The 15,631-nt window shown below is 36.6% G+C and overlaps 1 protein-coding gene across 4 annotated transcripts in view; it reads left to right on the forward strand.

Annotated features, from left to right (window-relative positions):
* LOC139810542 (CUGBP Elav-like family member 1-A) overlaps positions 1–15,631 on the forward strand; it is a 497,386-nt gene that overhangs the window by 135,207 nt on the left and 346,548 nt on the right. For 2 of the 4 annotated variants that reach the window (XM_071774182.1, XM_071774188.1), the window contains exon 1: positions 1,448–2,354. The exons of 1 other annotated variant lie outside the window; for it this stretch is intronic. The gene's annotated coding sequence lies outside the window, so the exon portion shown is untranslated. Of the gene's footprint in view, positions 1–1,447; positions 2,355–15,631 lie in introns of those variants that run through there. One more of the 4 variants, XM_071774192.1, reaches the window with a different exon arrangement.

Raw genomic sequence — 15,631 nt, forward strand, 5'->3', positions numbered from 1 at the left:
TAATTATGGTTCTTTGTAGTCTCCCGGTCGCCCCGTGCCGGTTATTACGCAACCATCCCCCTCTTCCCCCTAGCAACTTAAGGCACTCGCGGACGCGGACAACCGACCTATACGAAAACGCAGTTGCATCTTGTTACGGCTTCTTGTTCGATTACTGTCGCGCACCCTCGTTACGAAGTCGCATCTCGAAACGCGAAAAGCGACCGGACGTTCCTTCGCAAACGGAAGTCATCCGCGCCGGTATAAGCAGGAGACACGGCGAGTGAACCGTTCGCAAAGCACGGTTTGAGAACTGTCGTGAAAACGGATACACGGACTCCTTTGCTGTTCGGAGTCACCGCGACATGTTGCTGCGTTTCGTGGCGTCAGCGTTTTTCGGGCGGTAACGACGACGAATGACGACGCGGTGGCAGAGCTAAGCGGCGAGCATGCGGCTTCCCTCCTGAGAACGCTAACGTCGCTTTCCGCACGAAGCGGTGGTTTCATTTACTCCGGCTCATTTCTCCCGGCTCATTTGCATGATAGCCGCGAGTTTATCGTTCGGACTCTTCAAGGAATATCACATCTGTTAATCGTACTATCGTTGTCATGATAGTCTCGTAATATTGTACAGACCAAAATAATCAAGTGTATAATTACAATGAAATAGTGTTATAAAATGTGCTCTGAGAAATAGAGTCTGAATTTTATACATTTTGTTACAATTTTCAAAAATTGCAGGACTATTCACATTTTACGAATCGAATTTAAAAAGTAATATTTGTTGTACTATACTTTGTTGTAAATACTTATCGTTAACTACTTGATATTGGAAAACTTTTTTTTAGTAAAAGTATTTATTCAATTTATTTTGAGATACTTAAACGAAACATAGAAGTCAATTTTAATTAACAAGAAGATATAAATTATAAACATAGAAGTCAATTCTAATTAACAAGAAGATAGAAATCAATTATTAAACTGTGACAGAATATCGTAAATACGTTAAAGATATTCTGTCATAGTTTAATAATTGATTTCCACCTTCTTGTTAATTAAAAGAATATCTTCATCTATTGCATAGAGCTTTAGAAATAGGATACGAAAAGATATTCAACATTGTCTTAAATATAACAAAACGTCTTTTCTATTCGTTATTATCACGAACGATATTGGTAGAACGTCCGCGACCGACGTCCACCCTCGTGGTCGCAGAGACACCAAATGATGCGGCGTCGGAGCTCTCGCGGCCTGGAAGAGACGTCAGGGGAAGAACGGCAACCCGGTGAGGGTGTAGGCGTCGGTGGCGCTTGTGCGTTTGGTGGGGCAGCGCCGCGGCGGCGGTGGCGGCGGTGGCGGGTGGCGGCGGCGGCGGCGGCGGCGGCGGCGGCGGCGGCGGCGGTGGAGGTGGTGGTGGTGGTGGAGGCGGCAAAGCAGGGACGGACAGGCGCGAGGCGCCGTATCCGTGCCACCTCAGTCGACGTCAAGCCGTCGCGACGACGCGTGCGTATTCTATTGTACGTCGGGTATCACGGAACTCGCGAGATTCGCGTGTTCCGCGCGCGACGTGACTTGTCGAGCGTGGTGCCCACCTGTTCGCGTTCGGCTGACGTGATCGCGAAGGGTGGTCCCCCGTGCGTTCACGGCAAGTGTGCTCCCCATTCCCGGTTGTCCCCCCTGTCCCTCGGATCGCTGAACAAGTGCCCTCGACTACTCCGAAATCGTCCACGCGCCTGGCTGCGAGAATCTACCGAGGGTATCGCGAAGTACTCATTGACCTGTGTCGCGATGAGGTCTCGATGAATAGCACGACTGTTCGAGTGTCTCAGTCGTCTCGTGATAAATAGAAGAGAATTTCCGAAGGGTACATAAAGTCCTCTTGTGATGTACAACTGACTTGTGTCTACGGTATACCTTCGGATCGTACGGATCGTACGTTCAACGAAGAACACGGCCGTTCGTTCGGGTGATCCATTAGTCAAATTCGTTTCGTGTTGACTCGTTTCTGATCGGCAAAAGGATTATCGAAGACGAACTGTATCTCTATTGGTTCGTCGAGATATCGTCCTGTTTGCACAGTCATCCTCCCTGCGAAGGACACGACGACGGTGCTCCGATAATCCCGACAGTAATCGAGTAACGTATCAATTGATCCGCAAGATAATCATCGTGGAGGATTAAGAGCAGCTGGAATTCCCATCTAAACGTGATCGCGTGATGATTTGTAACATGCCGATGTGCCGTTGATATCATCGCCCAGTGAGAGCTGTACACATCCTGCGGAGGAACTCGCGAAAGGAGGCAGCGAGGAGGTGCTCTGGAACGGCGCTCGTTGAAATTACCAGTGAAAAACAGCTTTGGATTATGACTATTGGGTAGGTAGGCCGTTAACGATCCGCATTGTTTCTCTGGGATGTAGTAACATGGTTGAAGTCGTCCGGGACGGGTGTAGTTGATTCGATAAGCGTAACTGCGGACAGCTGTTTGGCTAAACATGTGCGGCGGCGGCGTCGGCGGCGGCGGCAGAAGTGCAAGCGTTTTCGAGTTATTCGCCGTGTCCGAATTCCCACATTCCATACTCCGTTCTATTAATGGTGCGACACGGCTTTTACATCGCGCATTCCCTATGTTCGCCCAACGGTTCCGTACGTGACACGTGACATTTAACAGCGTTTAGCTCACGCTACGGTCTAATGTGACTTCAAAGTGGCATACCGTATATTCGCTCCGTTTCGTATGAATTTCCAAATCCGCGTCAACTGTGAATCGTTGTGAAACTGAACGTTAAGGGTCGGAAGAAGAAAATTGAGACATATGCATATCGATTGCTATTATTTTCCTAGTCTCGATTTCGAAGCTAGCCTATACTTTTTAGAAAATTAGTTGACGATTTGATGGTATTTCGCCAAACGTGCACTTTTTCATTCATGAAACTGCATCGATCGTGCCGCGCGTCGCGAAGAAAATCATCGGAGACCGTGTAGCATCGACGATGCGTTTTACGCAGTCTCGTGGAAAAGTTTAACGTAATAAACGAGAAAACGCTCGGTAGGTGCTTTCGATTAGCGGAAAAACTCGCTGATTATTTAAAAAACTAAATTCTTTCACGCGAGTGTCATCTTCCCGCGGAAGTGTTCTCGAGCTTCTCTGGAGTATAGAAATATCCTTTGAAATCGAACGATTGAATAGCGAGCTGACCTTATCGATTATCAGCATACGGTGTCCTTGAGTACGCGAGACATGTGGAAAAGACGGCGTTTCGCACGCGTTACTATTATTTCAAGCCTTCGAGTTACGTTCGCAGAGGCCCTCATTCTGTCGAAACGTTGCACACACTCTTTTATTCCTTTATATAATACTTATTAATAGCAAATGTCGGACAATTGTTCGTGCAAACGTCGATGTTGACCTTCTCTACTTGATACTGCCACGAGCGTTCGACGCGAGTTACTCGCTTAGTCGTTACTCGAAGTCGTATCGATTGCGTTGTTGAATCGTTCGCTTCGTTATACGCTACATTAGACCTCGTCACGCGCGGTACACATCGACAATGTTAGAATTATGAATGCGACGCATTCATGAATCGGGCACGCCGTCGCGATGGACGCGCGCGTCTATATAAGCCGTTTGTTTCGAAACCGGCATGATTTACATTTCGGTAATCTAGCTGTTGTGCGTTCTCATAAACATTAGTTAAAGGTAATTGAGGTTTAAGTGATTCTTCGTCTCTTTCTAATTCAATCTCTATAAAGGCCGGCGTGTGACAATGAATTAAACATAGTTAACAAATATTTGTGGAAACGAATCTAAAGTAAATACATTTTGTAACTTTGGAAACGAAAGTCCATTTTCTTACGAACATACAAAATGCAAGAATATATTATTGAAAATGTTATTTTATTTTAATTTATAATTGTTGTAAATAATTCCAAAAACCGTATTTCAAAAGTTTAAGAAAATATAAAAAATGGAAACTTGTGTTGTGTTGTTACTCATCGTTTAGAAGCTACAACAGACCATTAGTTAAATATTAAGAGAGCAGTCGAGCATAATCGGAATACTCAAAGTTTCATAGTGAGACTCTTAGTCGCCCGTTATAGACGGTACACGTGTCATTGAACATTGTGCACCCACCGGCTATAGTTGTAGCACCCAACGATTAAGTCGATGAGTGTTTCTGGTTGTTAGAAATTCAATTTTTCCTTAACAGATATTTGGTATTAGAGAGACCGGCGCATTTATTTATAAATCTACATTATTCGATATTATAGATAAATGAACAGTGACTTTTGATACTGTATAATAAAACTAACTTAAATGTATAATCAGATCTTTTTTCTCAAAAATAAACATTATTGTACTCTGTACTTTATTTATATAATTCTGAATTTATAATTCAATTTCAATTTATACTTATATGACTCATATGTTAGAGCATTTAATGAGTAATGTTGTGTTTTTTAAAAATATACATTTAGAATATAATCATTACTTTTTTCAACTACTGTCTGCCACCTTAAAGTCAATTTCTCAATTCCATTTCGACAAACGCATGTCAGAACATATCTAATAATAACCAAAATAAATACGACATTACTTATCGAACTACTTAATATTTATATTTCAATGAAGATTTTGTTGATGTAATAATAATTAATTTCAAACTGATTATCAAATGTTACGTGAAATTCTCGTAATACCTTTCGACAATAGCCGATGAATGCGTTATAACGAGCACTTAGCGTCGCGTATTACAGTCGTTACACGTAGCAGAAGGGTTAAATCCGCGAGATGCGATTCGACGTGTTGAGTCTTCCGAAAAAGAGTTTCCCCATTACGTTGTAGGTCGACCGACCTTGCGTCTCGACCGGGCACGTTGCTTTATCGCGGCACGTGACGCTTGTGCCAAAGTCGCGGCAGTCACCACGCTCGCCGCGGTATTGTCTGCGCGTAGCTCGTTGCTCGGCACCTTCTTTCGATAGTGAGAAACGACACGGCGAAGTGGAAGACCGAATTGTCGTTCGCGGAAGTTCTCTCGCGTTTGCGGCGCGAATTGAGAAGAGGTCCGCATAGGACGAGCTCGGCTCGAAAGAGCCCTGTCAAAGCTACTATTTTCTCACTTTGTAGACGGAGCACGAACCTCGAAGAGGTGAGTACGGGCTCGGCGGTATTAGCGAAACGGCACCAAAACAAGTGGTGTCGTCCTTGTCCTCGGCGCGGCCGCGGCGTGTCAACGTCCTGGCCTCCTTTCACGGAACCTTTACAAAAATCTGAGTTTTACTTTGTACTTTGAACGAAAAAGAAACGATCGTTAGTTTGCAAATCCAACATGATACTGAGCTAATTGTTCGACACACTAACAAGGATATGTGTATTAAAGATAATAAGATTTAGATTAGCATATATTACGATGCGTAATAAGTTTCCTGTTAATAGAGAAGACATAATCGTAAGAAGCTGGTGTGTATTGCACACGGACACAATTTACAGTAAAAAAGTGAATCAATTCTTTACTGTGAAGTGATTACTTTTTTTCCATTTCCACTGTTTTTTTTTCTCTTTTTTTTTCTTTCTTTTTCTGTTCGTATTATAATTACAAATTTCTTCGGCTGGTATTGATGTTATTATGCATATGTATGCATATGAATGTTATTATTAGATTAAAATATCATGAGATACAAACGCATAGAAATCACATTAGTATTGCATATTATCATATCTGCAAATTACATCTACGCTTATTATACAATTATACAATTATAAAATCATAAAAAGGAGATGTTATACTAAAACGTATGTATATATGTATATATACAAATATATAAATATATAATATGTTCCATTATAACATCGTATATCTTTGGCAAAAAATATGAAATATTTTTGATAAATTAGACCCATTAATTTAAAAAATAAAAGCGTCAAAAGTTTTTTATACAGCGGAATATATGACTGTTAATAAAACATTTTAAAAATTTATTGTGTTATAATCTGTAAACAACTTGTAAATAACTAAAAATATGCAATGCATGTATATTGCATATTTTTGTCCAAAATTGCAGTGATTATTTTTGTAAATTACGTCGATTGGCAATATAATTTATTAATTGTTTATGAAAAAACTGTGCCTCAGTCATATATCTCTATTTAATGCTATATGATAATAAGACAGATAGACGATGATAGCGTTAAATGATACCTAAATTACAATGAGCAGAGGCGTGAAAGAGAAGATAAATGCAAATGGAGAAGGTTAGAATCGCATTTTTATTGCGACCATTGACGTATATAAGAAAAAAATAAACTTGCATTATTGTAAAACTGATTATATATACATCTTTATCTTATATATTATATACATTTTTTTATTGTCTTTTTCTATTTTCTTGAAACTGCATTTATCGTTACAATAATAACAAATATTTTAGTTTTTTTGTTCAAATTATTGATTTAGTATTTAAAAGGCAGGATAAATAAATAAATTTTTTTTCAAAATGTGTATTAAATATATTAGTGTTCAACATCTCTTTACATTATTTCCATTATTTATATTCAAATAAGTCAAAATTTGTAATTTTTTGCTCAAGTTATAATTAATGTATCAAATTTTCTATAATCACAATAAGAACTGAATTGAAATTACAAATTGATTGAAATACACTAAAATGTCAAAAATGATTTTATTGATGTTATTAGAGTTTTCTTAAAATTATAATATCGCAATACACTAACAGTAGATTAAAACATGGCAGTGCTTACTTTCTATCGTTGTATAGTCAACAAGGCCGTATCGTGTGAAGGAAATCCTGCTTAATTGCATTAATAACACCATCGTATCGCGACTATGTTCGGAAATTGAAACTTCTTAGTTCGTGGTGAGCCAAGTGCCTCCTTCAGCGCCCTTCACACCACCGCCGGAGTTTCTCGTGGGAAGAAGCAAGCGGGTGGTGGTGGTGGTGGTGGAGGCGTTAAAGGCGTTCTCTCTGGCACCTCTATAATTAGGCGGTCGAATTTACCGACCTCCCCGAAAGAAAACTCAGAATAAGTTTACGTAACATAAAGTCGTGAAACTATCCCATCACCGCCGTCGTCTTGTTAACGCTCGCTAAAGTTTCGACCGCGGCCTGGTTACAGAGTCGTGAAAAGTGATCCGTATTCATCGCTTTTATGTAGACGCCCTCAAATTTTTACGACAATAGAATTTTTTTCATCTCAAATTCCTGTACATTGCTGGTGATTGTACATTGATATATGTTATATGTGTATGAATATATATATATGTTTTATTGTTACATACAATAGAGATGTATGTTACATTGGAACGCGTTTTTCAATTTCTGCAGGGGTTTAAATTTATGCTGCTATATATGATATAACTATAGTAGATACGATAATATGTAATAAGTAACAAGTATTCATTACCTTTGTTATTACAATAGCGCTGTGATATTATTAGGTCAATGCTATATAAGTAAGCAGAAGTGTGGATGTATTTTATTACGACAGTGTCAAACGTATTATTAGATCAATGTTGCAAGGACAGGTCAAATGCTAATTTAAACGTCATATGTACATTTCAGTCGAATGCTTTATGACAAAAACTGACATTCGTTTATGCTATATATAAAACAAACTGAATTTAGAAAGATCCGAATTTAAAAAGATTTAGAATTGAAATTCTAGTTATAAGCGACAAATATATGAAAATATATATACAGAGTGACCGTAAAGTTCTTATATAATTTTAAATTTTCTTTACTTCTGTTTTATATATGACAGAATTAGTCTGGAAAACGCGAGTGAGCGAAATAATTTAAGCTGTTCGAAAGAATTATTTGTTTGTGGGATTGTTATTTCTTAACATATTGATCGTCGTTAGTCGTTACACATAAATAAAAGCCGAAATATAATTCTGAAATTCTATAAATATATGTTTTGCAGTTTACAGAGTAATATCTTGAATCACGTTATTCTAGTCTGCGAATCGTGGTTGAGCAAGGTTATTGGAATAAACGATAATCTTAACATATCCTCAGAAAAAAATTTAACGGGCTCAAGTCTGGTGAATGTGATTTTTTGTTAAATTACAGTAAAATAAATCGATTATTAATACATACTGAACTTCACTATATTGCAAATTCTAATACATATTACGTATCTATGTGCGTACATATATATGTATATACAAAATATCTATGAAATTATAAGTTAATAGTTTATTAAGGTTATTTATAAATTGTAAATAATTTGAACAGCAGTCGTTAATAATGAAAAATTTCTTATCTAATTATTTTACGTGGTATGCATGTCTATAGCAAATTTTCTACGCGAAAAAGATTGAAAGAAAGATAACTGTTATATAATGTAATGAATATAATAGTTTTTTAATTGAGAAAAATATATACATATAATGCAAAATGGGTACAATTAAGTCAGCATTATATATACACTAACCTATTTTTATAATTTACTATTTCATAGTTGTGCTTCAGCACTGTTGTGCTCCCTTTTGTTTCATACTTCCACGATCGTGCTCTAGATGCTAAAGTGTTATTTACACGCAAATGTAATGTGACTCGTAAAACGTTGCGGGATGTATACGCCTTTGGCAAGAATCCAATTTTAAAGTATAAAGCGATCGAATCGAAGATTTGCGAACTGAGCACTTGCGTATTGGGGAATCAAACGGATGTGCCACGCAATTGGTCTGATCGCTGCAAAATGCAAATAAATCGCACCTTAAGGAGATCACGATTTCTTCTGTATGTTTATGTATGCAGCATCTGTATGCGCTCTATTTATACTTTTTGCACTTGAAAAAACAAGAGCGCTATTTAAAAATCACTTTCTGTATGCTTGCCAATCGCGCGTATCATTGTGCACACGTGTGTGAGTCAATACTAACGAAACAATAAGACAAAATTGAAGAAAAAGTATTATGTTTTGAGGCCACAAAGTGTTGAACATATATATAGGCATAATTAGACTACTGGCCATTTTACGTAAATAACTATTTATTTATTAAATATCACTGAAAAAAAAAACAGAAGAAACTATAGATATTTATTAATTAATTACGAAATACTAATACATTAGAGTGCATAGGATGCTTATGATATTGTCAAGTGTTCTACATTTTATCTTGCAAGTTATTGCAAGAAAATTTCTGTGAGATTAATATTTATTTTAATTAAATATTTAAATTTAAACTAGCTAAAGTTAAAGTAGCTAAAGAGCTACTTTTAAAAATTATCCTGGATAAAAAAAACATCTCTAACTTTACTCTTAAAACCAATTAAATAATAAAAAAATCGATAATTTTAATAGTATATAAATTGAAGTTAACCATTTTTTAGAGGACAAATTTAATTTCAAATTACAGTGACAGGCGTATGGTTTCTCAGTATGCCACACGTAATTGAAGTTTAATGACGTTTTCCAAGAAGACTAAATCCTCAGCAATCTGCATCGCCGTTAACTGGCAAGAACTCAGGTTTAGATCTTATTTAGAGCGATAAGAGAAGAGCGACGGCGAGGAATTAGTTAATTAGTTTTGCCGGACGCAAACACCGCGATTGATGTCTTCATTTTCGGACATCGCGGATAGAACGCGCGGACACGCGATTGGTTTATTCGGGATTTAAAGCGATTCGTTTTGATTGGAAATAATCCGCAGCACCGTCCGGCGACGCATTCTGTATTTTCGCGATTTCGACAGTTTTTCAGCCGTTCCTGGTTTAATCTCGGAATTTCGGATAGCCGCAATTTTTGCGAGACAGCCAATCTACTACGTCGCTAGTTGATTACAACGCATTCGCTCGTTCAGCGCTCGCGCACTCGCCCTGCTGGTTTTGCGCTTTTACACGATTCCTATCAGCGTTTGTTGCAAACATGTATGTCGAATGTCAGAGAAATTATTTTCGACGCATAGAAACGAACGGCTAATTGGAGGACTGGTTGTCAGAATCACATAACGAGTTCATTTCTTCAAAGTTTTTTTCATTTTATTTCGTTTAGCAATTAATAGCATTGATTAATGTAAGAACCAACCATGGTCACATATAATAGACAGAATGACGAAAAGAAAATTTAAATCTTGATAATTTAAACATAACGCTAATGCGAGTAGCGAATATATTTTATGTAACGACTCATCGTTTTTACTTTTTACTATAACGACCGCGATGGCGGAGCTACCCAGCGAGACGCAAATATCTCCGGCTAGTTATCTTATGTCAACGTTTCGAACAAGATTGTTCTCCGTATGGTTTATCAAACTACATATCATACAGTCATAATACAGAAATGTACATGTATATTACTTTCGATGTGTTACGTCGGATTGTTGGTTCGCTATCACTGTAATGGGATACGTTCTGCGAAGCGCTCGCCTGGATAGAAGATCAAGTTTGTTTCTCATTATTTATCTTTTTCATTGCGTCATGGTGTGCCCATTATCGAGCATATTAACAAGTTATGAAACGTGTTTAAATATATAAATGCGTCAATACATTTTAATATTTTAGTCAGAGATATATAAAATAGATAAATAAATTTTGTCCTTTCCTAAGTTGAAATTGTGATATTCTTAAAATATCTTTTGTGATACTATAATTTGCATACACTTACGGTAAATACTAAAACTCTGCATTAGATGGGGGTCAATTATTAGTTGCAGTTTTTCTCTTGGATTTAAATTTGCATTTATCGCACGTGACTTCGTTTACCGCACCTGGCACGTGGTGTTACAAAAACTGTCTATACATATATCGTCGATAATTATTATGAGCATGGCACACAGCATGGCGCCAACAATAGCTTCCCCAGAACGTAACACAACCAGGCTACGTATATTCTCGTAAACAACATTGTGGGCGGAATTCAAGCACGTAGGTGTTTTTATCGTACGTAAAGTGAGGCACCTGCCGTCCCTTTTCAACAGAAATCTTGAAGTTGGGGTGCGCAACGATGCTTCCTCTATTTGTAGGCCCCTATACGCTCTTAGGAATAATTATGAACCGACCGTGGAATAATGTTTTATGTCTCACTGGTGATGTTCGAGCAAAAGTATTTGAAAAATATTTACGCTGTTTGTGCAATTAAATTTACGCTGGTTACTATAAAATTTTTATCTCGGCATATGTATTCAAATAATATCTTCGATATAAAACAAGAATAAAAACAAGTGTATCAAAATAGTCGTGGCGGATAGAAAAACTATATTTAGCGTAAGAATTAGAAATGCATCCTAAGTTGAATAATTGAATTATAATTGTAGATAATTAAAATTTATTTTTAAACTCATGAGCATTAGGCACAGGTTTAATTTAGGCATTAAAATGCACATTAACATTTGTTTTTATACTTAATTAAAATCTAAAAATATATTATAATTTACATTAGTTCCATAATTTGATAATTTTATGTCATATTGTATAAGATAGTAACGTAATAATACAGTTATTTTTTACAATTATAATCTGAGCTATTCTATTTACACGCAATAATGAATATGCGACATACAAAGATACTCATGCGTCCATACAGTAAAGATTTTGGCGAAGATCGAGGTGTGGAAAGTGCTGAGGCGTGCTGAAAAATGCAACGGTGCCTACTACTGCGACAAGCAACCATTGCAACGGCGCGCGGTTTGCGGTGTATCTGTGAGCGCGCGAATGCCACTGCCGATGTCTGGCTACGTACGCGAGCAAACCACTTCTCTTCCCACGCGAAAGTGCTTACGTCGCCGCGACGAAGAAGCGTTCGGGAAGAGATTGCGGAGCGCGGCACAAGAGAGGTTTTTTTGGGGGAGTTTTTCCCGCGTTTTTTTTCTCCTGCTCGCTCCGCTCTCGCGCGGTCTGGTTTTTCCCTTCTCGAAACCGAAGTCCCGTTACTCTCTCGCCCTTTGTTTCCCACGCGAAAGCGCTCATTACGTCGTTTCGTGTCGGAAGGCGAAGCCGTAGTTACTAATTTCGCTCCGCCACCCTCAACTTTAATTCTCATTCGCGAAAACACAATTCGCGGTAGCGCTGTTGCCGGTTTAACAGAGAATTTCCTCCCGACAAATCCCACTATGGAAAATCCGCTCAATGTTTTCCACATTTTTTAATGAGACTGACCTTTTTTCATGTTTTTCACGTTAAACAAGGTATTTCGTACATACACCTCTACCTATTTTTGTATCAATTTTTGAAATATTTCTATTATTTTTTGTTAATTTTGATTTTGCACATAATAACGGAAAAATGCGATATATGTCGCACTGTTGGTAGATGATTGACAGAAAACGAATTGAACAAGATATACGAACAATTTCAAAATCCAATCTATTTTCTGTAACGTTATATATGCATCTTTCCGGTAGATTTATACAAAGTTAATCGAAATATGAGCGGTTATAAAATCGTTTTCTGTATCAAATGTTGCAACTATCGACAGTTACTGCACGAATGTATCACGTATTTCCTGTGTTGGTGTTTGATTACACGCGCAAGCACTTCTTACGCGAAAATGCTAACGTTGCTCGGAGTCGAGGCTTGAGCGTCTTCGCCGCGGTCGCGAATCCCGCGCTACGCTTTCTCTTTCGCGACAGAACGTTGCACAGAAATTCGTTACGAGATGTAGCGGCAAGAGGTGAAATTTCGACGACGGTTCGTGATTAAAGTTGCAACAATGAACTTATGTAGGTCGCGCAAAGTGGGGCAAAATAGTGCGAAAATGTATAATCGATATCGCGTATTTGAAGCTTGCAAAAATATCCAAGTTATTTTTATAGATGGCGAATGATAACAAGAATGGAGAATAAAAACGAATTATGTGACCGCAATTCACCATACGCTTGTATCTTTAATGTTAGCTACATGAATGATTGTATTGCTATTTATATAGCCATTTATACGTAATTTGCCATAAACATTGTATTAATTCTATTCCCAGTGCGAATGCAATCTATTTTTCTTCATTCATTAACTGATATTACGTGCAATTTTTTATATGGCCTTTGTTACATCTGTCATCTTTGCTTATAATATGTTCATGTCATGCAAATTTTGTACGATATCGCACATACTTTCTGCGTTTCTGTTTTGCGTTGCACAGATATCAAATAAACAGGCATAAATGTACATAGATATGCAGAGAACACTTGTCTTATTGCATCGCATAATTAATAATATATTCTGATTAAATTCATTGTAAACAAACAACATATATAATGTTGATTCGCGCATGTTGGATGAAACACTTTAATATGGTACATTAACTTCAAAGCATCACATTCATATTTATTTCTCTCATATTGACTGCGGAGAATAATTACTACAATTATCGTGAACTTTCTTTAGAGAGATTTAACAGTTAACAAAACATGATTGAAATATTTTTTTAACACTGCACGGACACCGTGAGCTTTTTAGGGCACAACAGATTTTTCGTATTTTACAGTTTTCTTCTTAAGTTTCAACACTTAAAAAAAATTGCAACAGTCCTGGCCTTATGTAAATATAGAAATCACTTTTTGAAACCTTAAAGATGATACATAAATTTTTATAGAATTTTTGTAACACAGAAACGCTTTCAAAAACCCTTTAGACAGTTTAAACTTAAAAGTCCCAAGGTGTCCGGGTGAGTGCTTCAAAAACACGGTGTCCGCGCAGTGTTAATATAACATTTAAATTATTGTATTATATCGTCGCAATGCTGTAATTTTTTTAAGTACTTGCAATTTAACATCGATTATTGGTTAACGACCTTGAACACATTTTAAGGGAATTACAGATATCAGAGTTCGCGAAACTTTAAAAACAAAAAAAAACACGATGGCTTCGCGAGAGTGTGATGGCAGCTTTTCCAAACAATTCTGCGTACGTACCGGAAAAAAAAGAGTCGCGTTAACCTAATCACCGATGTACGTGCAACCACGAGTTTCGCATTTGCCACAGACCATTGCTTCCGCTCTGAATGCAACACCGGTTCGGGAGAATGTTCAAAACCACCGGCAGCTACAATAACATTTCCATTTGACCTTCGAATCAAAAAGTCAAAGAAAAAGTACGTACTCAGGTAAATCGAATTCTGCGAGTTACTTTCCTTTTTTCTCGAACTTTATTTAGCAATAACTTTTTACATTTCACGCAGTGTAAATTTTTATAACGCATAACTACAAAGTTGTTTCATCTTAGCGTTGCACACGATGCACGAAAAGAAAAAAAGGCAAAGGGAATTATTAGTATTTGGGGTATCGTAATTATTACTCTAATCTAGTATCTAATATTAAATTATTAGTAATAGATATGCACTTGGATTTGTTATTAAGTAATTTCTTTGCATAATTTTGTTATAGATTAAATGATTAAAAATATATATAAATAATTAAAATATTTTTATTTAAACTTTTATTTAAATAATTATACTAATTAAACACAATAATTTACGTAAATAGCAGAATTTATTTTTCACTGATATCTTGATTGAAACTTTCTTTCATTTTTTGTTTATAATTATCATCACAAATTGAGTATATTTACTATTATTTCTTTTGATGTTTTTATATCATCAAGATTTATATCATCAAATCAATATTATTACATGTAACAATATACGAAACGAAATATTGATACGTGTCAATTTTTTCATTTATTTTTTTATATTTTTTTCTGATCTCTCGTTGACTTTTTAACTCCCATTTAAAATCGTCGACAGAGAATGTGTAGACGTGATGCGGATCACTTTCCTGACCCATGCAGCTAATATGAAAGCGTGTAACGAACGAGCGTCATACTGTCTCGTTATACGTATCTATAGCTCACAACGGATAACACAATGCCGAGTTTCGTTTTTCGCGCTTTTTTTCGATAATGTCAGCTGCGTGATAAAATCAAATTTATGCATTTTCGAAACAAACTACTTCATCAGCGCATAAGTATGTAGAGAGAAATGAAGAAAATTACACATTTATGCTACAAAGCGTAAATGTTCAAATTAGCTATTGAAAGAACAAATGTAGATAGATAGTAAATAGAGATACAAATTAGAAAAATAGAGAAAAGAATTGCGAACGCCGACAAACTTATGCAATGTTTTATTTATTTAAGTATGTGCTAAAATTAAGTTAAATTTACAGTTTTGAAAGACACGCGCGAAAGATATTCTTGATCTTGCAAAGATGTAGTGATAAAATAACTTTTCTGTTCATTATTTTGCATAAAAATATTAGCTATATTATTGCACGAACAAAATTATCATAGGAATCATTTTTTTAATGCTTGACTTGAAGTGATAAGGACAGACACTTGCAAATCCATTTAAAATGTAAAATGCGTGCTTGCTTCACATTTTGCTTCACATGTTGATTGATTGAGAAGTAGCAATTAAATTATGAGATATTAAAATAAAAAACGCTAAAACGCTCTTACTATATAGTATGGGACGTATGTGTTCCATTGTATATTGTTTGTTCACGTCAAGCGATACCTATTAGAAATTCATGTCAAATAATTTTCACATCAGAATCTATATCGAGCTATTATAGCGTTGCTTTCTTATCCACAAAGATTTTTAGCAAGTTTGAAGCAAAAACTGAACAAAAGGTATCAACTTTGCTTTATTAATTTTATAATATTTAATACATTTAAAATATTAACATGAGCCATGC

The sequence above is a fragment of the Temnothorax longispinosus genome, chromosome 3 (assembly GCF_030848805.1).
Source record: "Temnothorax longispinosus isolate EJ_2023e chromosome 3, Tlon_JGU_v1, whole genome shotgun sequence".
NCBI lineage: Eukaryota > Metazoa > Arthropoda > Insecta > Hymenoptera > Formicidae > Temnothorax > Temnothorax longispinosus.